We start from the raw sequence: 27,870 nt of genomic DNA on the forward strand, positions 1-27,870 counted from the left end.
TCTCTTGAGGCAGCGTCTTGCTCTGTCGCCTAGGTGGGAGGGAGGGCAGTGGTGTGATCATAGCTCACTGCAACCTTCACCTCCAGGGCTCAAGGGATTCTCCCACCTTATCTTCCCGAGTTGCCGGGACTACGGGCACGCACCACCACGCCCGGCTCCTTTTTGTATTTTTTGTTTAGACGGGATTGGGCTATGTTGGCCAGGCTGGTTTTGAACGTTTGTGCTCAGTCTTCACCTCAGCCTCCCGAAGCGTTGGAATTACAGGCCTGAGCCACAGCGCCCGGCTGACCAGTGTTCTTTAAATCCACCTTCTGTTGTAGATGCTGTTTAATTAGGCTGCTTTTATAGTTGTTTGAGAGCAGAGAGAAAAAGCCCTACAAGTAAGTGATGAGAATCACCAAGTAAGGGGGACGTGGCCACAGGGCAGGAAGCAAGTGCAAAGTTCAAATCACACACCAACGCGGTTCCCTTCTGCATCCAAGGTCAAACACAATTATTTTTTTTAGTGACTTCCTATATTGGTGGGGCGAACTGATGAGGCAAGGCACCCGTGGACAAACGTTTCTATGAAGCCAAATACATTGCACAAACTACGGTGGGTAAAAAACGGATGAAAAGTTGTTGATGGAAGGGAATGAGATGGGAAGGTCAATTTCTGGCTTGCCCTCTCTGTCTCCAGCTAGTCCGCCTGCAGAAGGAAAATGCTGGGAAACGAACCTTCAGCTAAAGGCGACGCTGCTCTAAGTTCGAGGCAACTGGGAAAAGAAGGCCATATCCCTAAAGTTACCCCAGCGTAGGATCTGCCATGCTGTTTCCTCAGCCCCAAGGGACGGTTCCGCCTGCAATGGTTTTCCAACTCCCGGCCAGCTTAAGCTTCATCCTCGCCCTCGCCCCACCTCCAACCCTTTCCCGGCCACCCGTGAAACGCCTTGAGGACGCCATTTTTTTTAAACAGTGCTATCGGGAGCTACACTTCGCAGTTTCCAGTCTGACTTTCTTGCGACAGTCTCTTCTCGTCTGCTCTCGCTGTAGCCAAGGAAAGTGTTGCGAGAGCTGGTTGCCTTGGCTCCCTGTAGCTATAGCAGCCGCGGCGGTTAAGTCTGCTGCGGCAGGAGCGGTGAGCGCGACATCCTCGGGGGGCGGGGCCGCGGGTAACGGAGTGCAGGGGGTAGCGCCTGGGGAGGGGGTGTGGGGAAGGTTGGGTCGCGGGAGGAATGGACCTGAGTGTGACGTGTGGGGAAAGACCTGGGTCCTGTGGGGACAGGGACGCGACGCCGGTCTGGTCTGGGGCACGCGGGGAGGGCAGGAGCTGCTGGGAGGTCCGGGGAGAGACCCGGGTGTAGTGGGGTTCAAGGGGCGCGGGCTGGAGCGTGGAGGGGTGTGTGTTGGGAGCAGGGTGTTTACGGAGACTCGGAACTGCATAAAGGGGCCAGGCTACACTGGGAAAGAAGTGGGAAGAACAGTCTGGTTGGGCCCAGTTTGCTTTTCACTGGTTAGGGGAGTGGAGGGAGGAGAAGCGATACTATCTTTACAGATCCCCGGGCTCTGCCTGACGCTAGTTGGGGACCGCGCCCCAGGACCTGGGTCCTAAATGGCGTGGCGGGAATGGTGGTGTCCCAGACCGTCACCGCCTCCTTTTCCTCTTTCCGGGAAAATACCTCGCGGACACTCTGAGATGCGAAAGGAGAGTCCTGGTGAATTAGTATTAGTTGGGAAGGTCCTTTTGGCTGAGAAACTACAAGTGGTTCGATTGCTGCTCTAAAATAAAGCTCAGGGTGGGGAGGGGGCGGGAGAGAACAATTCTTAAGACAAAAAAAAAAAATAATAATAAAGTTTGCTTTCCCTGAAGCTTATTGAGTTGGAAGAAGGGGGTGTGTGCTAAGATGACGTTTCTTCCCAGACTCATTCAACTGTATAATTCCTTTACAGTGTACTTATAAAATATATGCAAAGCAAAATCAGTTTAGGTGATATGGTGAAAAAATGTGAAATACGACACTTAAACCTTCCACAAATATAACTTAAAAACCATTTTTTTTTTTTAATTGCAGCAGCAAGCTGAACACTAAATCTAGGGATAGTGTTGTTTGAATGTAAAACCTATTTGTTCCCAAAGCGTGCCTATCAAGTTATTTGCCTTTTAAGAAATAAATGAGATTTTTTTTGGGGGGGAGACAGAACATGTTTTGAATGTCTCAATGTTGAAATAAAAGGTGTCTCTCAGGAGTTAAAATCAGTGAGGGGGAAAGCATCTAGTCTTTGAGTCTTAAGGACTGTTTTCTGGAAACAGATGTGGACCACTTTGCTGGGTTATTTCAATCAACAGATAAAAGCTTTCTGATCATTTTTCTAACTTTTGTAGGTATAAATTTGAAAGGATAACCTCTCTTGATTATGTAACTGGATTTTTTCATGTTGAGGTTCACAAATGCATTAATTAGAATAATGGCTTTTTGGCTGGGCACAGTGGCTCATACCTGTAATCCCAGTACTTTGGGAGGCCAGGACGAGCAGATTGCCTGAGACCAGCCTGGCCAAAATGATAAAACACCGTCTCTACTAAAAACATTCAAAATCAGCCAGGTGTGATCGTGCCTGCAATGCCAGCTATTACGAAGGCTAAGGCAGGAGAATCACTTGAACCCAAGAGGTGGAGGTTGCAGTGAGCCGAGATTCTGCCACTGTACTCCAGTCTGGGCAACAAGAGCGAAACTCTGTGTAAAAAAAAAAAAAAGAATGACTTTTAAAATTCTTCTTAATTTGAGCTGGTCTTGATGCGGTTAGTCACTGAACCCGTTTATTTCATACATGTTAGAGTAAAACCTAATTTGTAATGTCAGCAGCTAAACTTTAAAGTAGAAGTGATTTTCTGAGGCAACACAAAGCTTTGTGTGGTGATTGAGCCCAAAAGATTTCTGCATGACTCAAATAACAAGGTTTACTGAATTCCTGTTATGTGTAAAGTACTGTGTAAGGCTCTGCAGGGAAAAAAGATTAATTCATTTATCCACTTACTATTTACTGAAACTTGGCTGAGTGAGGTGGCTCATTCCTATAATCCCAGCACTTTGGGAGGCTGAGGCGGGTGGATCACCTGAGGTCAGGAGTTCGAGACCAGCCTGGACAACATGGTGAAACCCCATCTCTAATAAAAATATAAAATTAACTGGCTGTGGTGGAGGGCCCCTGTATTCCCAGCTACTTGGGAGGCTGAGGCAGGAGAATCACTTGAACCTGGGAGACGGAGGTTGCAGTAAGCTGAGATCCTGCCACTGCACTCCAGCCTGGGTTACAGAGCAAGACCCCGCCTCAAACAAAAAAAAAAATTATTGAGACTTATTTTGTGTCTGATTACAAAGACTTCAGGATACAAATACAGGTAGAACTTCCCTTGAAATCGCTCAGACCCTACGAGGGCAGACCAATAGAGAAAAAAATACTTACAATGTGATAAGCACATTATGTGAACATGAAAGTATGAGACAAAGTTCTGGCCCTGAAGAATTTATATAGTTGTTGACAAGACAATGAATTCTCTCTCTCTCTCTCTTTTTTTTTTTTTTTTTGCAACAGGGTTTCACTGTGTTATTTAGTTTAGGCCGGAGTGCAGCGGCAAGATCGTGGCTCACTGCAACTTCAACCTCATAGGCTCCAGCCATCCTCATACCTCTGTTTCCTGAATAGAGCTAGGACTACAGGTGAGGGCCACCATGCCCAGCTGATTTATTTTTAGAGATGGAGTTTTGCTATGTTGCCAGGCTGGTCTCAAACTCCTGGGCTTAAGTGATACTCCCACCTCAGCCTCCCAAAGTGAGAATTTTCTTTTTTTTGAGATGGAGTCTTGCTCTGTTGCCCAGGCTGGAGTGTAGTGGTACAATCTTGGCTCACTGCAACCTCCACCTCCCAGGTTCAAGCGCTTCTTCTACCTCAGCCTCCTGAAGAATATTTCTTTTCTTTTCTTTCTTTCTTTTTTTTTTTTTTTTCTTTTGAGACAGGATTTCGCTCTGTTGCCCAGGCTGGAGTGCAGTGGTGTCATCACAACTCACTGTCATCTCAACCTCCTGGACCCAAGCTGTCCTCCCACCTCAGCCACCTGAGTAGATAGGACCACAAGTGCATGCAACCACGCCCAGCTAATTTTTAAAATTTCTTTGTAGAGATGAGGTCTTGCTATGTTGCCTAGGGTGGTCTGGCTACTCATCAATCCTCTTGCCTTGGCAGCTTGGCTTCCCAAAGTGCTTGGATTACAGGCTTGAGCCACTGTGCCCAGCCTAATAATTTTCCCAGTTACAAAGTATTAAGCAAACTCTAAACTGTGCTGCATTAATGAAGCACATCGTAAGTTTCTCAGAAGAGATAAAAGAATGGAAGTTTGAGGAGAAAATTTACTGGTCAGTTCAAAATTTAAGCCCTTTTTAAAAAAAAAAAAAAAAAAAAAATCCAGCCTGGGCAACAAGAGCGAAACTCCGTCTCAAAAAAAAAAAAAAAAAGAGTTCTCTATCGCCCATGCTGGAGTGCAGTGGCTTAATCACAGCTCACAGCAGCCTCAGTCTCCTAGGTTTAAGCAATCCTCTTGCTTTTTACCCACTCCAGGAGCTGGGACTATAGGTGCTTGGCTAATTTTTATACTTTTTCTAGAGACAGGATCTCTATGTTGCCCATGCTGATCTCAAGCTCCAGGGCTCAGGCGATCCTTCCACCTCAGCCTCCTAAAGTGCTGGGATTATAGGCATGAGCTGGTCCTAATTGTCTTTTTTAGTACTCTTTTACTGTAAATATAAATAAATATGGACCCAGCGCGGTAGCTCAGGCCTGTAATCTCAACAATTTGGGAGGCTGAGGTAGGTGGATCACTTGAGGTCAGGAGCTCGAGGCCAGCCTGGCCAACGTGGCAAAACCTCATCTCTAGTAAAAATACAAAAATTAGCTGGGCATGGTGGTACATGTCAGTAATTCAAGCTACTTGGGCGGCTGAGGCTGGAGAATTGGTTGAACCCAGGAAGCAGAGTTTACAGCAAGCCAAAATCATGCCACTACACTCCAGCCTAGGCAACAAAGTGAGATTGTCTCAAAATAAATAAATACGTAAATAAATGTTACAACAGTCTTGAGGCAATAGTAATAGTAGCTAACATTCATTGAGTGATTATTAATGTGCCAGGCACATTATTTCATTTTATCTTATAATAGTATTCTGCTTTGCAGCTGGTACTAGTTCCTTTAAGTTTTGAAGATAAGAAAACTGAGGCTTAAAAAATTCAGGAAGTTACCAAAAGTTATTGAGCTAGTAAATGGTAGCTAGTAATGGTAGATTAGAGATTGGTGTTGGAAATTTATTTGATTTTAAGACACTAAGAATTTCTTTTTTTTTTTTTTGTAGAGAGGAAGGGAGTCTTGGTATGGAGGAAGTGGGGAGAGGTTGCATGTGGAATTGGCCAGGAGACCAGAATTCTGGGTGGGACTTGGAAGGTATAAATGGATAGTGGTATCTGTTTTTTATTCATAGATTTTCTCCCCCAGATATTTACACTACATATGAGAAGAAACTAATGTAAATGTTAGCATTATGGTAAATATGAAGTTTGTATTTTTACATAGAGAATTTAGTAAATTATCATATTCCTGCTGTGTGTAATTGTGTTTGGGAAAATAGTTGTAACAAGCAATTACACATTTTGTAAAAGCTTCCAGCAAGTGATCATTTTAGTAGTGGAAATGGTTATCTGTATTCAAATATAGGGGAAATGTTATTACAACAGACTTTAAGGCATTTAGTCAAACATATTTTCATACTGTAGTTTTTTTATATTGGGAAAAATGGATGTATGTGTCACATGTTTATATATATTTGTGTAGAGGTTTTTTTTTTCATTCTATATTCTCAAGGCCATAATATGATTTTCTAGTTGAAATTCAAATTTTATATCTTTGTATTATTTTTTGTTTTTTGACACAGAGTCTCGCTCTGTCACCCCGGCTGGAGTGCAGTGGTGCCATCTCGGCCCACTGCAACCTCTGATCCCCCAGGTCCAAGCAATTCTCCTGCCTCAGCCTCCCGAGTAGCTGGGATTACAGGTGTGTGCTGCCGCACCCAGCTAATTTTTGTATTTTTAGTAGAGACGGAGATTCACCATGTTGGCCAGGCTGATCTTGAACTCCTGACTGCAGGTGATCCACCCACCTCAGCCTTCCAAAGTGCTGGGATTCTGGTCATGAGTCACTGCACTTGACCTGTTTGTTTTTTGAGATGGAGTTTCACTCTTGGCCTCAGCTTCCCGAGTAGTTGGGATTACAGGTGCCTGCCACTATGCCTGGCTAATTTTTTGTGTTTTTAGTAGAGATGGGGTTTCACCATGCAGGCCAGGCTGGTCTTGAACTCCTGACCTCAGATGATTGACCTGCTTCAGACTCCCAAAGTGCTGGGATTATAGGCGTGAGCCACCATGTCCCACCCCCAAATTTTATATCTTTGTAAATGGCTTCCTTAAAAATCTAAGCAAGATTATGTCTGTAATCCCAGCACTTTGGGAGGCTAAGGCAGGAGGATTGCTGAGGCTAGGAGTTCAAGACCAGCCGGCCAACAGAATGAGACCCTGTTTCTACTGAAAAAAAGAAAGAACCCCAAAAAACCTAAGTGAGAATGATAAAGACCACTAATGAAGTATTGATAATCAGTTCTAGACTTATTAGAATACATAGAGGTCAATCAGTCCATTCCATTCATTTTAATTGAGGAAACTAAAGCCTAGAGTTTTTTTTTGTTTTGTTTTGTTTTGTTTTTTGAGACAGAGTCTCACTGTGTTACCAGGCTGGAGTGCAGTGGTGTAATCTTGGCTCGCTGCAACCTCCAACTCCTGGGTTCAGGGGATTCTTGTGCCTCAGCCTCCCGAGTAGCTGGGACTACAGGCGTGTGCCAGCACGCCCAGCTAATTTTTGTATTTTTAGTAGAGATAGGGTTTCACCCTGTTGGCTAGGCTGGTCTCGAACTCCTGACCTTAGGTGATCCACCCACCTCAGCCTCCCAAAGTGCTAGGATTACAGATGTGAGCCACTGTGCCCAGCCCTGGCTAATTTTTTACCAAAAGTTTAAAAAAATTAGCTGGGCCTGGCGGCATGTGCCTGCAGTCCTGGGTACTTGGGAGGCTGAGCTGAGAAGATCCCTTGAGCCCAGGTGTTTGAGGTTGCAGTGAGCTAAATCATTCCACTGTACTCCAGCCTGGGTGGCAGAGGGAGAGTGAGACACTGTTGCTAAAAAGAAAAGACAAGTGATCTCATTTTATGTATTTATTTTTATTCATTAATTTTTTGAGATGGATTCTCGTTCTGTCACTCAGACCGGATTGCAGTGGCCCAATCTCAGCTCATTTGTAATCTTCATCTCCCGGGTTCAAGCGATTTTCCCTGTGTCAGCCTCCCGAGTAGCTGGGATTATAGGTGCCCACCACCAAACCTGGCTAATTTTTGTGTTTTTAGTAGAGATGAGGTTTCACCATGTTGGCCAGGCTGGTCTTAAACTCCTGACTTCAGATGATCCATTCACCTCGGCCTCCCAAAGTGCTTGGATTACAGGCGTGAGCCACCATGCCGGGCCTATTTTTTAAATTTTTTTGAGATGGAGTTTTGCTGTTGTTGCTCAGGCTGGAGTTCAGTGGTGTGATCTCAGCTCACTGCAACCTCCACCTCCAGGGTTCAAGCAATACTTCTGCTTCAGCCTCCTGAGTAGCTGAGGTTACAGGCGCCCACCACCTTGCCCAGCTAATTTTTATATTTTTAGTAGAGACAGGGTTTTCTTTTTCTATAATTTATATACCTATTATTATGTTTTTTTTTACATAAAGGAAATGACAATGTATGTTGTTCTACCGCTTTAAAAAAAAACCTTATCAGTGCCTTTGAGATCCTGTAAGTACATCCTTTTTAACAGCTGACTGTAATTCAGTTTGAATTACTGAAATTTATTTCACTGTTAACTGTTTAACTTTATCCATGGACATTAAAGTTATCCTATATTTTTGCAGTTACCAGCAACACTAAAATGAACATCCCTTATAAGTATTATCATTATTTGCATCTAGTATACCTGCGGAGACTTATTCTTGTTAGTTAAAAGATTTGCATATTTTCAATTTTGATAGATACTGCCAAGGTGCCCTTCATACAGGCTATGTACCATGTGGGCTGCATTACACCAGCAGTTTATGAAAGCGCCAATATCTCTACATACCTGCCAGTACTTGGGTATTATCAATTTTGTACATTTTTACTAAGGGACCAAAAACTGTTTAATTTGCTTTTTCCAAATTGTGAGTTTGAACGTTTTTTTTTTTTGAAATTACAAAAAATAAATTGATTAATAGAGAACTAGAAAGATAAACCTCCAAAAGAGCTTCTGAGAGAGAGAGAGAGAGAGAGAGAGAGGAAAAAAATATCCTAGAGGAGAAAGACTGACATGGAACAAAGGAAGAGAGAGAGAGAGAGAGTCAGAGAGAGAAAGAGAAAGAGACAGAAGTAGTCTGAACATCTTTTTTTCTTTATTGGCGGTATTTCTTTCAGTGGAATTGCTTATTCTTTGCTTATTTTGTAACTGGGCTTTTTTCCTCCCATTCTCGCCCCTCCCCCTCCCACCTTTTTTAGTTTTTCTTTTTGTATCAAAGCTACATTTATTCTCTGAAAACATTTTTAAAATTATTATAATTTTTTGAGACAGAGCCTCACTCTGTTGTCCAGGTTGGAGTGCAGTGGCGTGATCTCAGCTCACTGCAGTCTCTGCCTTCCAGCTTCAAGTGGTTCTCGTGCCTCAGCCTCCCAAGGAGGCAGGATTATAAGCAGCTGCCACCATGCCCAGATAATTTTTGTGTTTTTTTTTAATTTAAATTTTAATTTCCTGGATACACATGCAGGATGGACAGGTTTGTTACATAAATGTGTCCCATGGTGGTTTGCTGCACCTATTAACCCATTACCTACATATAAAGCCCCGTGTGCATTAGCTGTTTATCCTGTGGTTTTCCCTACCCTCACACAGATCCTAGTGAGTATTGTTCCCCTCCCTGTGTCCATGTGTTCTCATTGTTCAGCCCCTACTTATAAGTGAAAACGTGGTGTTTGGTTTTCCGTTCCTGTGTTAGTTTGCTGAGGATACATAAATGGAAATGGAAGTAATTTTTTTTTTTAAGACAGTCTCACTTTGTTGCCCAGGCTGGAGTACAATGGCATGATCTTGGCTCACTGCAAACTCTGCCTCCTGGGTTCAAGCAATTCTCCTGCGTCAGACTCCTGAGTAGCTGGGATTACAGGTGCCTGTCATCTTGCCTGGCTACTTTTTGGTGTTTTTAGTAGAGACGGGGTGTCCCCATGTTGGCCAGGCTAGTCTTGAACTCCTGACCTCAAGTGATCTGCCCGCCTTGGCCTCCCAAAGTGCTGGGATTACAGGTGTGAGCCACCACGCCTGGCTGAAGTAATTTTTATATTTTTAGTAGAGATGGCTTTTGCCATGTTGGCCACGCTGTTCTTGAACTTCTGGCTTCAAGTGATCTTCTTGTCTCAGCCTCCTAAAGTGCTGGCATTACAGGTGTAAGCCACTGTGCTGAGCCTTTTTTTTTTTTTTTTTTCAGACAGATCTCTTCATCATCCAGGTTGGAGTGATCTTGCTGACTACAGCCTCAATTTCCCAAGCTGAGGTGATCTTCCCACCTCAGCCTCCTGAGTAGCCGGGACCACAAGTCTGAGCCATCATGACCAGCTAATTTTTATATTTTTATAGGGATAGGGTTTCGCTATGTTGCCCAGGCTGGTCTGGAATTCCTGACCTCAAGTGATCTGCCTGCCTCAACTTCCAAAGTGCTGGGATTACAGGTGTGAGCCACCATACCTGGCTTTATTTTTTTTAAAATATTTTATTTTTTGTGGATGTGTAGTAGGTATCTGTATTTATTCAGTACATGAGATGTTTTGATATGGGCATGCAATGCATTATAATCACAACATTTAAAATGGGAAATTCATCCCTTCAAGCATTCATTGTTTGTGTTATAAACGATTCAATTATATTGGTAGTTATTTTTAAATGTACAATTAAATTATTGACTGTAATCACCCATTTGTGCTATCAAATACTCCCTCTTATTCATTCACTCTTTTTTTTTTTTTGAGAAAGAGTCTTGCTCTGTCACCTAGGCTGGAGTGCAATGGTGTGATCTCGGCTCTGCAACCTCTGTCTCAAAGGTTCAAGTGATTCTTGTGCCTCAGCCTCTAGAGTAGCTGGGATTAAAGGTGGGTGCCACCATGCCTGGCTAATTTATATGTGTGTACATATATATATATATATATATATATATGTGTGTGTGTGTGTGTGTGTTTTTCATTTTTGAGATGGAGTTTCGCTCTTGTTGCCCAGGCTGGAGTGCAGTGGTACAATCTCTGCTCACGGCAACCTCCGCCTCCCGGGTTCAAGCAATTCTCCTGTCTCAGCCTCCCGAGTAGCTGGGATTTCAGGCATGTGCCACCACACCAGGCTAATTTTGTATTTTTGGTAGAGATAGGGTTTCTCCATGTTGGTCAGGCTGGTCTTGAACTCCCGACCTCAGATGATCCTCCCGCCTCAGCCTCCCAAAGTACTGGGATTATAGGCATGAGCCATCACACTTGCCCATTTTTTTTTTTTTTTTTTTTTGAGGCAGAGTTTCGCTTTTGTTACCCAGGCTGGAGTGCAATGGCGTGATCTCGGCCCACTGCAACCTCCGCCTCCTGGGTTCAGGCAATTCTCCTGCCTCAGCCTCCTGAGTAGCTGGGATTACAGGCACGCGCCACCATGTCCAGCTAATTTTTTGAATTTTTAGTAGAGACGGGATTTCACCATGTTGACCAGGATGGTCTCGAACTCTTGACCTCATGATCCACCCGCCTCAGCCTCCCAAAGTGCTGGGATTACAGGCTTGAGCCACCGTGCCCGGCCAATTTTTAAAATTTTTTAATAGAGACAGGGTTTCATCACGTTGGCCAGGCTAGTTAGTCTTAAACTCCTGACCTCAACTGATTTGCTGCCTTGGCTTCCCACAGTACTGGGATTACAGGCATGAGCCACCATAGCGGCTTTCTATTTCTTTTGTACCCATTAACTATCCACACCTCTCCCTACTTTTATCTTTTAACTAATAGGAGCTCTCTCTGTTTCCCTGTATGTTTCACATACTGCACATATTTTCTAAAATCTGTTGCATTATCTATAGGGTCTTTTGATGTGCTAAAATTTTATATCTGTCTTTTTTCTTAATGGTTTCTGGGTTTGGAGGCTTGCTTAAGAAGGCTCTCCATCTCAAAATTATAAAAATATTTTATATTTATTCTAACTCTTTACTAGCTTAATATAATTAGCTCTTTAATTGATTTGAAATTTATTTTTGTATGTTTTTGGAGGTTCTCTTTTACTCTTTTTCAACACAAATATGCAGCTGACCCAGGCGTATTTGTTGAATATCCTTTTTTCCTTTTTTTTTTTTTTTTTTTTTTTTGAAATGGAGTCTAACTAGAAAAAAAAAAAAGAGAGAGAGATGGAGTCTAACTCTGTCACCCAGGCTGGAGTGCAGTGGCGCGATCTTGGCTCACTGCAAACTCTACCTCCCGAGTTCAAGTGATTCTCTGCCTTAGCCTCCCCAGTGCTGGGATTATAGGTGCCCACCACCTTGCCCAGCTAATTTTTGTATGTTTAGTAGAGATGAGGTTTTGCCATCTTGGCCACGCTGGTCTTAAACTCCTGACTTTGTGATCCACTGCCTGGGCCTCTCAAAGTGTAGGGATTACGGGTGTTAGCCACCGCGCCCAGCCAAATATCTAATCTTTAATGTACGGGTGTTAGCCACCGCACCCAGCCAAATATCTAATATTTAATGATAAGAAATCTTATCTTCATCATGTTCTCAATTGCCATATATCCACCATGTATGTATGTAGGTATGTATGCATGTGTTTCCTTCTTTTTTTTCTTGGAGATGGAGTCTCGTTCTTGTTGCCCAGGCTGCAGTGCAATGACGCTATCTCAGCTCACTGCAACATCTGCCTCCTGGGTTCAAGCGATTCTGTGCCTCAGCCTCTCAAGTAACTGGAGCTACAGGTGCATGCTACTACTCCTGCTAAAATTTATTGTATTTTTAAGGGAGACGGGTTTTCACCACGTTGGCCATGCTGGTCTTGAACTCCTGACCTCAAGTGGTCCACCCGCCTTGGGTGCTGGGATTACAGGCATGAGGGATTGTGCTGGGATTACAGGCATGAGCCACTGCATCCAGCCTGCATGTGTTCACTTTTGAATGTCTCTGTTCTTTTCAGTTGTTTATTCCTGGACCAATACCATACATGTTTTTTTGTTTGTTTTTTGAGACAGGGTATCACCCAGGCTGGAGTGCAGTGGTGCAATCATGGCTCACTGCAACTTTGACCTCCTGGGCTCAAACTGTCCTTCCACCTTAGCCTCCCCAGTAGCTGGGACTACATGTGTGTGCTACCACATGTGGCTAATTTTTGTATTTTTAATAGAGATGAGGTTTCACCATGGCCTAGCTGGTCTCGAGCTCCTGACCTCAAGTGATCCATCCTCCTCGGCCTCCCAAAGTGCTGGAATTACAGGTGTGAGCCACTAAATCCTTTATTATTATTATTATTATTATTACTATTATTATTTGGTGTTCCAAGGATTTTTTTAAGTTTAGGTATTTATTTATTATACTTTAAGTTCTGGGGTACACGTGCAGATCGTGTAGTTTGTTACGTAGATATACACATACCATGGTAGTGGTTTTCTACATCCATTTCCCTGTCATCTACATTAGGTATTTCTCCTAATGCTGTCCCTCCCCAATCCCCCCATCCCCTACTATTCCTCCCCTAGTCCCCCTACCTCCCAGGCCTCAGTGTGTGATGTTCCCCTCCCTGTGTCCGTGTGTTCTCATTGTTCAACACTCACTTATGAGTGAGAACATTCAGTGTTTGGTTTTCTGTTCTTGTGTCAGTTTGCTGAGAATGATGGTTTCCAGTTTCACCCATGTCCCTGCAAAGGACATGAACTCATCTTTTTTTATATCACTGCATAGTAGTCCATGGTGTATTATGTGCCACATTTTCTTTATTCAGTCTATCATTGATGGGCATTTGGGTTGGTGGAGAGGCTATGGAGAAATAGGAATGCTTTTACACTGTTGGTGGGAGTGTAAATTAATTCAACCATTGTGGAAGACAGTGTGGCGATCCCTTAAGGATCTAGAAATGGAAATACCATTTGACCCAGCAATCCCATTACTGGGTATATACCCAAAAGATTATAAATCAATCTATTATGAAGACGCATACACATGTATGTTTACTGAGACACTGTTCACAATAGCAAAGACTTGGAACCAACCCAAATGCCCATCAATGATAACCTTGATAAATCCTTTTGTTAATTATAGTTTTTTATTTGATTATTTTAGCGTTTTTTGTTTGTTTGTTTGTTTGTTTTGAGTAAGAGTCTTGCAGTCTTGCTCCGTGGCCCAGGCTAGAGTACGGTGGCATGATCTTGGCTCACTGTAACCTCCACCTTCTGGGTTCAAGCAATCCTTCCACCTCAGCCTCTGGAATAGCTGGGACTTCCAAATAGTTGCTTCTTCCCTTTTAGGCTTCCAAGTAGCTGGGATTACAGGCACGCACCACCACTCCCAGCTAACTTTTTTGTATTTTTAGTAGAGATGGGGTTTCACCATGTTGGCCAGGCTAGTCTCAAACTCCTGGCCTCAGGTGATCCTCCCGCCTCAGCCTCCCAAAGTGCTGGTGTGAGCCGCCACACCCAGCCCTTTGGGGTTTTCAAGATAGTCATATTTCTAACTGTTCATGTCTTTGCCTATCTTTGTTTTGACATATGCAATTTTTTTCTTATTTTGACTTGTTTCAAATCTCTTTATAGTAAAAATATTCTTTTTTTTTTTTTTTGGTAGGGGTGACAGGGTCTCAAAAAAAAAAAAAAAAAAAAAGAGGCTGGTAGGCCAGGTGGGTGAGGTGGCTTACACCTATAATCCCAGCACTTTGGTAGGCTGAGGCGGGTAGATCACCTGAGGTCAGGAGTTCAAGACTAGCTTGTCCAACATGGCAAAACTGTCTCTACTAAAAATACAAAAATTAACTGTCGTGACATGCACCTGTAGTCCCAGCTACTCAGGAAGCTGAGGCAGGAGAATCACTTGAACCTGAGTGGTGGAAGTTGTAGTGAGCCAAGATCGTGTCACTCACCCCAGCCTGGATAACAGAGTGAGACTTTGTCTTCAAAAGAAAAAAAAGAGGCTGGAGTGCAGTGGCACAGTCACCACTCACTACAGCTTTGACCTCCTGGGCTCAAGCAGTCCTCCTACTTCAGCCTTCTGAGTAGCTGGGACCAGATGCACGTGTCACCCTGCCTGGCTAATTTTTTGTATTTCTTGTAGAGCTGGGGTCTCACCATGTTGCCAAGGCTGGTCTCAAACTCTTGAGCCCAAGTGATCCTCCTGTCTTGGCCTCCCAAAGTACTGAGATAACAGGTGTGTGCCACCATGCCCAGCCAAATAGATTTTTTTTTGAGACAGAGTTTTGCTCCTATTGCCCAGGCTGGAGTGCAATGGTGCAATCTTGGCTCACTTAAACCTCTGACTCCTGGTTTCAAGCAATTCTCCTTCCTCAGCCTTCTGGTTAGCTGGGATTACAGGCATGTGCCACCATGCCTGGCTAATTTTTTTTTGTATTTTTAGTAGAGACAGGGTTTCTCCATGTTGGTCAGGCTGGTCTCAAACTCCCAAACTCGGGTGATTCGCCCACCTCGGCCTCCCAAAGTGCTGGAATTACCGGTGTGAGCCACCATGCCGGCCATGTCTCCCAGGCTGAAGTGCAGTGGCAAGATCTCTGCTCATTGCAATTTTTACCTCTGGGGTTCAAGAATTCTGCCTTAGCTTCCTGAGTAAGTGGGGTACAGGCATGCACCACCACGCCCAGCATATATTTGCATTTTTATTTATTTATTTATGTATTTTTGAGACGGGGTTTTACTCTTTCACCTAGACTGGCATGCAGTGGTATGATCTTGGCTCATTGCAACTTCCACCTTCCAGTTTCAAGCAATTCTCCTGCCTCAGCCTCTCAAGTAGCTGGGATTACCATCACGCCTGGCTGATTTTTGTATTTTTAGTAGAAACGGGGTTTCACCATGTAGGCCAGGCTGGTCTCGAACTTCTGACCTCAGGTGATCTGCCCGCCTCGGCCTCCCAAAGTGCTGGGATTACAGTGTGAACTACCGTGCCCAGCCTATATTGTACTCTTGTAAAATATATTTTCATTTTGTTGTGACCTGCATGTAGGTTCATTTTTTCTGGGATGTGAAAGTTGGTTGTTTTTTTTTTTTTTTTTTTTTCTGACACAGAGTCTTGCTCTGTGGTCCAGGCTGCAGTGCAGTGGTGTGAACTTGGCTTACTGCAACCTGTGCCTCCTGGGTTCAAGCGATTCTCCCACCTCCACCTCCCAGGTAGCTTGGACTACAGGTGTGTGCTACCATGCCCAGCTAATTTTTGTAATTTTAGTAGAGTCAGGGTTTCACCATATTGGCCAGGCTGGTCTCAAACTCCAGACCTCAGAAGATCCACCTCGGCCTCCCAAAGTGCTGGGATTACAGGTGTGAGCTACTGCACCCAGCCTCATGGGTAGAGTTTATAGAAAAATGCATTCTGTATGGAAACAGAACTTATTTGTATGCCACTGTTTCATTTCTGACCTGGGCTCAGCTTTTATTTCTCTGTGTAGATCCATTTTCTTTGATGGTACATCCTGTCCTGGATGTTGACCCCGGTCAGAGCTCTATAGCGCCAAAAGAAAATAAGTTCTTTGATTCTCTTTTGTCATTTCTTTCAACTCCTTATTTATCTTTACTCATGGTCAATGAAGACCAGAAGGGTGTTTATGAACAAATGGGAATTCTTTGTGTTCCTTCAGTGTTAAGGGAACCCCAGGGAGAGGAAATGTCATTTTAGCATTGGATTTTCACCTTTCCTGGTACCCAGTAGGTCTAAGGAAACATCGTTTATTTTACAGACTTGAAGTAAGAGACTTTATAATTTAAAAATTCAGCTTTAGACAGCTCAGTGTTTAGTGTACTTACTGATGTCTATAATACATACTTCTAGGGCCTATGCCTCTCCATATAAATTTTATTTATTTTTTACTATATTTTATTTATTTTTTTGAGATGAAGTCTCACTCTGTTCCCCAGGCTGGAGTGCAGTGCCACAATCTTGGCTCACTGCAACCTCCACCTCCTGGGTTTCAAGTGATCCTTCCACCTCAGCCTCCTGAATAGCTGGAACTACAGGCATGTGCTAGCATGCCTGGTTCATATTTTGTATTTCTTAAAAAACATATTTGTATTTTTTGTATTTTTAGTAGAGACTGGGTTGCACCATGTTGGCTAGGGCTGGTCTCAAACTCATGGGCTCAAATGATCCACCCACCTCAGCCTCGGAAAATTCTGGTATTACAGACATGAGTCACCAAAGCCTGGCCAAATTACTAAATATTTTTGAACTTCACTTCCCTTATCTGTGAGATTAGGATAATAATAACCAACCTGAACAAATTAAATGAAGTGATAGATGTCAGTTCTTAGCACAGTAGCCATAATGTAATAGGCACTCTAAATTTCAGTTTTCTTTTTCCCTTCATTGAATTAAGTTTTAAAACATAGTGATTATAAATTACTTTGTAAAGTGTATACAGTTATTTCAAATAGTGTTCATGTTTGTGTTAAAAACACTCTAACTCTAGTGCAGAGAAAAACAAAAACACAGTCTAACTCATTTTGGTTATGTTGGTATAGGAGGGAAATGCAGGGAAAATAGACAGTAGAGAAAGTCTAAATAACTTGTTGACCAATACCATGTGGCAGGAACTATGCTTAGCGCTTTGCATACAGTAACTCACTTAATCCTTACAACTAAGTTAAGTGCATTTCTTCCTCTGAAGATTACTTCTTAGTTTTTTTTGTTTGTTTGTTTGTTTGTTTGTTTGTTTTGAGATGGAGTCTTGCTCTGTCCCCAGGCTGGAGTGCAATGGCGCGTTCTCACCTCGCTGCAACTTCTGCCTACCAGGTTCAAGCAATTCTTGTGCCTCAGCCTCCCGAACAGTTGGGATTATAGTACATGCCACCATACCTAATTTTTTTTGTATTTTTAGTAGAGACAGGGTTTCACCATGTTGGCCAGTGTGGTCTTGAACTCCTGACCTCCCCTCCCCTCCCCTTCCCTCTCCTTCTCTTCCCTTTTTCTTTTCCTTTCCTTTTTCCTTCCTTTCTTTCTATCTTTCAGCAAACTTTTATAATGATATTTACTTTTTTTGGAAACCAGGTCTCACTCTGTAGCCCAGGCTGGAGTTCAATGGCTGGATCATAGTTCACTGCAGCCTCCACCTCCTGGACTTAAGTGATCCTCTTACCTCAGCTTCCCAAGTAGTTGGGACTACAGGTGCATGTCACCATGCCTGGCTAAATTTTGTACATTTTGTAGAGATGGGGTTTCACCATGTTGCCCAGGCTGGTCCTCAAACTCCTGGGCTCAAGCTATCTTTCCACCTCAGCCTCCCAAAGTGGGATTACAGACATGAGCCACTGTGCCTGGCCATTACTTACTTTCTATTTCCTGCCTCTAGAAGTATATTAGCTGCCCTGAATATAATAGGTTCTTCAGTTGTATGAAACTGTTCAGTTAAGAGTAATGAATTTGGCCGGGCGCGGTGGCTCAAGCCTGTAATCCCAGCACTTTGGGAGGCCGAGGCGGGTGGATCACGAGGTCAAGAGATCGAGACCATCCTGGTCAACATGGTGAAACCCCGTCTCTACTAAAAATACAAAAAATTAGCTGGGCATGGTGGCACGTGCCTGTAATCCCAGCTACTCAGGAGGCTGAGGCAGGAGAATTGCCTGAACCCAGGAGGCGGAGGTTGCGGTGAGCCGAGATCGCACCATTGCACTCCAGCCTGGATAACAAGAGCGAAACTCCGTCTCAAAAAAAAAAAAAAAAAAAGAGTAATGAATTTGATGCTTATTAGTCTTTTTCAACAAATGTCACCAATAAGTTTTGAATTGTTTTTGGAAATGAGAAAAGTAGCATATTGTTTGAATTTGAATTTAGAGTGTTGATCACTTAATACCTTATACTGATCAGACTAAGAGATGGTCTCTTGCTATGTTGCCCAGGCTATACTCAAACTCCTGGATTCAAGTAATTCCTTCCCACCTCAGCCTCCTGGTTGGTTAGGTCTACAGGTGAGCAGCATCAGACCCTACTTTGTGTTTTAGTTAGTTCTCTTTATTTTATTATTTTATTTTTTTGAGACAGAGTCTCACTCTGTTGCCAAGCTGGCATGATCTCAGCTCACTGCAAACCTCCACCTTCCAAGTTCGAGCAGTTCTCCTGCCTCAGCCTCCTGAGTAGCTGGGATTACAGGCATGCACCACCACAGATGGCTAATTTTGTATTTTTAGTAGAGATGGGGTTTCTCCTTGTTGATCAGGCTGGTCTCAAACTCCTGACCTCAGGTGATCTGCCCACCTTGGCCTCCCAAAGTGCTACGATTACAGTTGTGAACCACCATGCCCGGCCACTGTTTTTTGTTTGTTTGTTTTTTTGACAGTAGTCATACTAATAAGTATGAGGTGATATCTCACTGTGATTTTGATTTATTTTCTCTAATCGTTAGTGATCTTGAGCGTCTTTTCCTGTGTTCATTGGCCCATTGGCCATTGGTATATCTTCTTTGAAAAAATGTCTGTTCAAGTCCTTTGTTTATTTATTTATTTATTTTTGAGGCAGAATCTTATTCTGTTGCCCAGGCTTCAGTGCAGTGGTGCTATCTCGGTTCACTGCAACCTCCGCCTCCTGAGTTCAAGTGATTCTTCTGCCTCAGCATCCCAAGTAGCTGGGATTACAAGCGCGTGCCACCATGCCCAGCTGATTTTTGTATTTTTAGTAGAGATGGGGTTTCACCATGTTGGCTAGGTTGGTCTCGAACTCCTGACCTCAAGTGATCTGCCCACCTCGGCTTCCCACAGTGCTGGGATTACAGGCATGAGCCACTGTGCCTTTGTTTATTTTATTTTATTTTATTTATTTTTGAGATGGTGTCTTGCTCTATCACCAGGCTAGAGTGCAGTGGCGCTCTCCTGGCTCACTGCAACTTCTGTTTTCCACTTTCAAGCAGTTTTCTTTCTCAGCCTCCCGAGTAGCTGGGACTACAGGCACACACCACCACACCTGGCTAATTTTATTTTTTAATTTGTTTAATTTTTAGTAGAGACAGGGTTCCACCATATTGGCCAGGATGATCTCAATCTCTTGACCTCCTGATCTGCCCACCTCGGCTTCCCAAAGTGTAGTGATTACAGGTGTGAGCCACTGAGCCTGGCCCATTTGTTTATTTTTTTAATTATTGTTGTTGACTTGTAGGAGTTTTTTTTTTTTTTTTTTTTTTTTTTTTTTTTTTTTTTTGAGACAGGGTTTTATTCTGTCACCCAGACTGGAGTTGAGTAGCATGATCTTGGCTCACTGCAACCTCTGCTTCCCAGGTTCAAGGGAAGCATTCTTTTGCCTCTGCTTTTTGGGTTAAAGGGAAGCATTCTCTTGCCTCAGCCTCCCAAGTAGCTGGGATTACACATGTGCGCCACCATGCCCAAGTAATTTTTCTTCATTTTAGTAGAGATGAAGTTTCACCAGGTTGGCCAAGCTGGTCTCCAACTCCTAGCCTCAAGTGATTAGCTTACCTCCCAAAGTTCTGGGATTACAGGTGTAAGCCAACGTGCCCGGCAGGAGTTCTTTATATATTGTGGATATGAACCCCTTATCAGAGTAATTATTAACAAATATATTCTCCCATCTCATGGGTTGGCCTCTCTCTTTTCCTTTGATTCACGGTTCTGTTTTTTTTTTAAATTTTATTATGTATTATGTAAGACATTTAAAAGAGTAATATAGTAAACATCTTTGTAACCACCATCTGGCAAATTAAAAATTAGTAAATTAGTTCGACCCTGAGTTTCCCCTTATTGATTACAAGTCCCTCACCAAAGGTAACCACTAATTAACTTGATTGATTCTCCTTAGACAGCCTGTTAGTGTATTAGAAGCTTGTCATGAATGAAGTAAAAATACTGCAAAGGTCCAGGGGAAGACTAAGGTGGGATGAGTTCTTCTTAGATTTTTGTGTTGTTGTTATCCAAAGCCCAGTACAGCACCCTATCAGAGATACTTGCATGTAATAGGTGTACATGAATGTTTGTTGAATGACTGTTTGGAACCCATGTACTTCTGATTGAAGATATTTTTACCAGCATTTTGCGTGTGTGTGTGTGTGTGTGTGTGTGTGTGTTTTGTTTTTGTTTTTGTTTTGAGACAGAGTCTCTGTCACCCAGGCTGGAGTGCAGTGGCATGATCTCAGCTCACTGCAACCTCCACTTCCCGGGTTCAAGCAATTCTCCTGTCTCAGCCTCCCAAGTAGCTGGGACTACAGATGCATGCCACTACACCTGGCTAAGTTTTTTTTCTCTTTTTTTAGATGAAATCTCACTCTGTTGCCCAGGCTGAGTGCAGTGGCATGCTCTTGGCTCACTGCAACCTCTGCCTCCTGGATTTAAACGATACTCCTGCCTCAGCCTCCCGAGTAGCTGGGATTACAGATGTGTGCCACCACACCTGGCTATTTTTTCTATTTTTAGTAGAGATGGGATTTCACTATGTTGGTCAGGCTAGTCTTAAACTCCTGACCTTGTGATCTGCCCACCTCGGCCTCCCAAAGTGCTGGGATTATAGGTGTGAGCCACCGTACCAGGCTAATATTTGTATTTTTATTAGAGATGGGGTTTCACCATATTGGTCAGGCTGGTCTTGAACTCCTGACCTCAGGTGATCCACCCACCTTGGCCTCCCAAAGTGCTGAGAGATTACAGGTGTGAGCCACTGGGCCTGGCCACTACTATACTATTTTGACATGAAGTGAAGTTTACACATCTCTGTGTTAGGATTACTGGATGCTTTACCAATAAATAAACAGCTATGGCAGAGTAAATGTTTTCTTTTTTTTTATACTTTTTTTTTTTTTTTTTTTTTTGAAGATGGGCTTTCACCATGATGGCCAGGCTGGTCTTGAACTCTTGACCTCTGGTGATCCACCCACCTCAGCCTCCCAAAGTGCTAGGATTACAGGCATGAGCAACCGCGCCTGGCCAGTGTTTTCTTATTTAGTTATTTAGAGATGGAGTCTTGCTCTGTTACCCAGGCTGGAGTGCACTGGCATGATCTTGGCTCACTGCAACCTCTGCCTCCTGGGTTCAAGCCATTACCCTCCCTCAACATCCTGAGTAGTTGGAATTATAGGTGCGTGCCACCACATCCGCCTAATTCTTTGTATTTTAGTGGAGACAGGGTTTCATCCTGTTGGCCAGGAGGGTCTCGATTTCCTGACCTTGTGATCCAACCGCCTCAGCCTCCCAAAGTTCGGGGATTACAGGCATGAGCCACCGCGCCCGGCCGAGTAAATGTTTTCTTAGAGGTAGTAAAACTGAGGGCAAACCTGAGTGGGAACATGTTAGCTCTAAATACATACAGTACATTTAGCCGCCTTGGCTAATTTAACTTTTAGATAGGGCAAATGGAATAAGGCAGATGTTGAGATGTTGCATTTTCGGTTCAGGAAAATGGTTGTACATTCTGAAAGAAGGCATGATTCTGGTAAGATCTGACTGTGGGCAAGGGGCTGTTGAAACAAACAGTGCAGTGTTTCCAGGGCAGTGGTGAAGGACTTGACCTCCATTCTAGCTGAAAATGAAGTTCTCTGACAAAGCCATAGTAGCAGCAGCAGCAGCAGCTGTTGCCTCTGCCACCTTTGTTCAGTGGCTGTGTGAGGTGGCTAGACCAGAAAATGATTCCATGGCACTAGGCATGTATAAGGAAGGACTTATTTTGGCTCTGGCTAAGTGGTTGTACAGGTTGTGGGTGTCACTTTAAACATAACAAAGATCTGCTTGCTGGAGGAGGGGCAGCTTCTTGAGGATCAGGTGTGCATCTGAAAGCGATGAGCTCATCCTTCTTAACCAGACCTGCTCTAGACGCTGACTGAACGTTTTCCTAATTGGAAGTCCTACAGCTGGGAGAAACAGGAAATGCTTGACACTTCAGGCACTTGGTGAGTAGGAAAAAAGAAAAAAAGGCTTTTTTGGGGAAGCTTTTGAAATGTGTATGTGAATATCAGGTTGAAGGTGACATACACACACACTCAATCTTTCTCTAAGTTGAGGATTGCAGTAAAGTGTATGGTGGTGTTGAGGAAAGAAAAGCTTTGGTGGTTCTAGTGCTTCTTTTTGAGGTGACTTTTCATGACTTAATTTTGTTTTCTACACTGTCCTGACTGGTTTCGTTTCTCTAGGAATAAGAATCTCGGGAGCTCTTTTTTGTTTTTTAAGGATCTTCATGGCTTGTTTTGAAGCTTTTATTGATGGAACTTATCCCACAATTGAAGACCTCTGTGTTGGATTTCAAAGCTTCTATACGTGATCTTGTTTTGTTTTAATTTACCCAAACCTTCCTATTCACTTTAAGTAAGGTTCTTAAAAGTGAACTTGGTTTAGAAAAGAAATATCGGCCGGGCACGGTGGCTCAAGCCTGTAATCCCAGCACTTTGGGAGGCCGAGGCGGGTGGATCACAAGGTCAAGAGATCGAGACCATCTTGGTCAACATGGTGAAACCCCGTCTCTACTAAAAATACAAAAAAAATAGCTGGGCATGGTGGTGCGTGCCTGTAATCCCAGCTACTCAGGAGGCTGAGGCAGGAGAATTGCCTGAACCCAGGAGGCGGAGGTTGTGGTGAGCCGAGATCGCGCCATTGCACTCCAGCCTGGGTAACAAGAGCGAAACTCCGTCTCAAAAAAAAAAAAAGAAAAGAAATATCAATTATTTATTACTTATTCATTTATTTATAACCTTTATTTTAGGTTCCAGGGTATGTGTGTAGGTTTGCTGTATAGGTAAGTTGCATGTCACAGGAGTTGGATGTACAAATTATTTCTTCATCCAGGTAATAAGCATAGTACCTGATAGGTAGTTTTTTGAATGGAACTTTTTATTTTCAGATAATTCTAGATTTATACAGTTATAATAAATAATAATATTGATCTGATGTACCACTTACTGAGTTTCCCCCAGTGGCAATATCTTCCAAAACTATAATACAATTTTACAACCAGGGTATTGACATTGGTACAGTCAAAGTACCAAATATTTTCATCACTACATGATCTATCATGTTCTCCTTTTATAGATCTTTTATAGATACTCCCACTTCTTTCCACCCCTAAACCTTTCTTTCTTTTTTTTTCTTTTTTTTTTTTTTTAGAGATGGGGTTTCACCTTGTTGGTCAGGGTGGTTTCGAACTCCTGACTTCAGGTGATCCACCCACCTCAGCCTCCCAAAGTGCTGGGATTACAGGCATGAGCCACCATGCCCGGCATCTTTTTTTTTTTTTTTTTTTTTTTTGAGATGGAGTCTCGCCCTGTTGCCCTGGCTGGAGTGCAATGGCAAGATCTTGGCTCACTGCAACCTCTGCCTTCCGGGTTCAAGCGATTCTTCTTCCTCAGCCTCCCTAGTAGCTGTGACTATAGGTGCCCACCACCACGTCCGGCTAACTTTTGTATTTTTAGTAGAGATGGGGTTTCACCATATTGGCTAGGCTGGTCTCAAACTTCTGACCTTGTGATCTGCCTGCCTCAGCTTCCCAAAGTGCTGGGATTACAGGCATGAGCCGCCACATCTGGCCCCCTACACCTTTCTTAACTCCTGTGAACCGCTAATGAAAAAACCAATTTTTAGCAGAGAAAATTTTATGTGCAATCCTGAGAAATTTTGTATTTAAGATCCACATGGCCTTATAAAAAGAGCCCTTAGGCCAGGTGCAGTGGCTCGCGACTGGGGGACCGAGGCAGGTGATCACCTGAGGTTGGGAGTTCGAGACCAGCCTGACCAACATGGAGAAACGTGTCTGTACTAAAAATGCAAATTAACCAGACATGGTGGCACATGCCTATAATCCCAGCTATTCAGAAGGTCGAGGCAGGAAAATTGCTTGAACCCAGGAGACAGAGGTTACCATGAGCCGAGATCCCACCATTGCACTCCAGCCTGGGCAACAAGAGTGAAACTCCATCTCAGAAAAAGAAAAGAGCCCTAAACTGCAATTGATTTTGGTTCATTGTAGCTCTTTACCTTGGGCAAATAATTTTAATTGCTCTGTGCTTCAGTTTCCTTATCTATAAAAAATGGGATAGTGGTATATTAATTTCTATCTAACCTATTTTGCAAGATTTTTGAGAAATTGTAAAGCTCTTTCAAAAAACAAGCACTATATACATTATTATTAGCAGTAGGGATAATTGCTTTCAAACTTGAAAGTATATTGCAAGTTAAAAACTGGAAACTGTAGCCAAAGATGGTAAAAGTGAATGTTTTTAAATGAATTTAAGTCTTAAAAGCTCAAATGAATTATATTTCATTTGAAGCCTGATGATCTCAGAGCCCCTGTTGTTAATCTTTGAGAAACCATAAAGACTAGAGAGAGACAAATGTCTTGATATCCAAAAAGAGGAAAAGAAAATAGTTGGAAAACCATAGACCTGTAAAATTGTTAAATTTTGGGAAAATTCAATTAAAAACGATAAAACATGATATAGACTATTAAGAAAAAAGAGTATGGGTTGATTGGTCATAACAAATAACTTCTATTTCTATTTTTGGATTTCCTTCTATTTAGGATGAAGAGGTTTGTGGATCAGGGAATTATTCTAGATATAGTGTGTCAAATCACTCACTTGTTGGACAAATGTATATTTTACAATAACACTTTTGGAAAGTTCCATTGATGATTTGACTCTCCAGACTGGGTTCAGTTTACAAATTGTGACGCATACCTGGGCCAAGAATTTAGTATATATGACTCCTGTGAATGGGCCCTGCTCTTAGAAAGATAGTACTGAACGCAGCGCCTAGGTGACGTAATTCTTTTCTTCTACAAGCGCCTTGCCAACAGGAGGAATTGTGACATATTGCTGTCCCCAGCACACAGGAGGATCTCAAGAGAAACCAAACAGCACCATGAAGCTCTGCTACTTCAGAACTGAACCAGAAGATGGCTCAAATCTATCAGGGACCTTCCTGGTAAAATCAGAAAAAAATTGACAGCGGTTCTGTAGCAGGGAGAGGCAGATAAGGGAGGGTAAGGTAGTCACGGGATAGGGGGCTGCACGAGATCCATAGCTGGACAACTAGGCCTCTTGTAACCATCCCCTTTGTGGGCAGAATCCTGGCAGAAGGTGCTGGATCTAGTGTTATCAAGGCTCCGCCTGAGCTTTCTTTATCTTTGTTGGTCCTCTGGGAATCCTGGCATTTGGAGGCCATCCTGTCAACCTCCTTAAGAGATCAGACTGGAGCTGCCAAACGCACTGCCATGGAGGGATTCACCCAGCCTCAGGGACATAAGTCACATCATCTGAGTTCTTGGTTTAGTAGTATGTCACAATTTCTTTTGTAAGTAGGGCCCAGGCAGCAAGAAGAGTCACATTACCTCGATGCTGAGCCTAGTGGTATGTCACAATGCTCCCTGTTAGCAGGGCCCAGACAAGAGAGAATGACTTTTGGGGAGACTCACTTGCACACCGTTGTGGCAGGTCTGAGGCCGTGATTCCCTGCTTGTTCTTCAGTCTTCATGGGTTATTTTTTAAAGCATGTTAATCAGATATGTAAGAATTTGCAAAGCTGCAGGGGTAATTTGATGAATAAAGTTTTAAAATGTATATCCATAAGGTGACATTGTGAGCCCAAACTGAAATTAAATTTAACAGGGATAAGCCCAGTGTTTCAATTAAAAATGTCAAATGTCCAAGATGGTGATGCTCCTGCTCTGCCAGTTAGCAAGAATCATATCATTCTCACTAGGTGCCTACTGTCATGTGGGATGGAAGGAGAACATGAGAAGGGGTCTGTGGTCAGCAGAATAGCACCCACTAAAGATGACCACTTCCTAATCCCCAGGACCTAGGGTGTTATATTGTGGGAAGTAGAAATTTTTTTTTTTAAGTTTCCTTTCTTGTTAGAGAATAAGTATGCTAATAACTTTGTTAAGCCCTATCCTATGTAGTCGTTAGACATGCCATGCTTATAGGCACGTAGTATATTCTATATCCTTGTACTTTAACCAAGATATCTGTGTTGGACATGCTCACAGGCATGTTCCAGCTCTCCATTGCCTTTACTTGTTTTAAAAAGTGTTAAGTTGTCAGCCAGTCGTGTTTTAGTTTAGATTGTGAGGTCTGTCTCCAGCCAACGGAGATCAGATACAGCAATAAGGACGACCCCAAATGCGTAAGGAATAAATTTGTCTGTTTTCCTTTGTTCATTGTACTCTTGTGGCATGATGGCTAGTGAGGGTACCCTTCCTGCCGTCCAGGAGTAAAAACTGCATTGCTGAAAGATCCTTTGTCCCAATACTCATTTTTCTTTGCAACTTCTAGCATCTACTTCTAACATATATTCATATATGTGCTCGTATATGCCACCTTACATGGCAAAGGGGAATCAGGGTGGTAAATGGCATTGAGGTTGTGAACCCACTGACTTTGAGATTCTTCTGGATTATCCAGCTGGGCCCAATGCAGTTTAAGGGAATTTAAAAATGCAAGAGGGAGGCAGAAGAGAGAGTCAGAAAAAGAGATGAGATGAGCACAGAAGCTCTTCACTGTCATTTCCCAGACAGCGTTTTATCAAATGCTAGAGCTACAGGAAGGTAATAGATGACAGGAAAAAAAAAAAAAAAAAAAAACCACAAGGCCAGACACAGTGCTTCACACCTGTAATCCCAGCACTTTGGGAGGCTGAGGCAAGAGGATTGTTTAAGCCCAGGAGTTCAAGACTAGCCTGGGCAACATAGACCCTGTCTCTATAAAAAAAAATTTTTTTGACTGAGTCTCGCTCTGTTGCCCAGGCTGGAGTGTAGTGGTGCAGTATCAGCTCACTGTAATCTCTGCTTCCTGGGGTTCAAGCAATTCTCCTGCCTCAGCCTCTCAAGTAGCTGGGATTACAGGCATGTGCCACCACACCTGGGTAGTAGAGATGGGGTTTCACCACATCTCATACTCATGACCTCAAGTGATTCACCCACCTCAGCCTCCCAAAGTGCTGGGATTACAGACGTGAGCCACTGCGCCCAGCCTAAAAAAAAAATTTTTTTAATTAGCTGAGTATGGTGGCATGTGCCTGTAATCCCAGCTACTCGAAACTAAAGTGGGAAGATTGTCTGAGCCTAAGAATTGGAGGTTACAGTTACAGTGAGCTCTGATTGCAACACTACACTCCAGCCTGGGCAACAGAATGAGACAGTCTCATAAATAAATAAACAAACAAAAATCATTACTGGAGTCCATTTGACAGGTTTCCATTTTAGATCACCGGGCCTCTCAGAGCCTTTGATGTACTTACTTACTCTGATTCTCCAAAGAAGTGTTTGGGGGCTGGTCAGAAAAATGTGCCATGTTTTTCAAACTTCCTTGGCCATAGAACCGTTATTTCTCAGAACTGCCATTGCCAGACAGTGACTTTGGGAAATGTTGCCTTTGGCACCAGGGAACCTTTTAAAGGGTTTCAGGACCATTCATGTGGGGGAGGTGGACAGGATGGAGAAGAGTGAGTCCATTTTAGCGAGGTCACATCTTGAATCCGAATTCAGCAACTGCTCAATCCTCACTTCCCATCGACAAATCCCTACTGCCACACAGAAATCCTGATCCAGCTCCATGAGC

At 43.2% G+C, this 27,870-nt stretch overlaps 1 pseudogene; it reads left to right on the forward strand.

The window, feature by feature from the left end:
- The window catches only part of LOC101046166 (ribosome biogenesis protein BMS1 homolog), a 70,838-nt pseudogene extending 44,289 nt beyond the window's left edge, over positions 1–26,549 (forward strand).
- The last annotated feature ends 1,321 nt before the right edge of the window (positions 26,550–27,870 follow it).

This window comes from Saimiri boliviensis, chromosome X (genome assembly GCF_048565385.1).
Source record: "Saimiri boliviensis isolate mSaiBol1 chromosome X, mSaiBol1.pri, whole genome shotgun sequence".
NCBI classification, from domain to species: Eukaryota; Metazoa; Chordata; class Mammalia; order Primates; family Cebidae; genus Saimiri; species Saimiri boliviensis.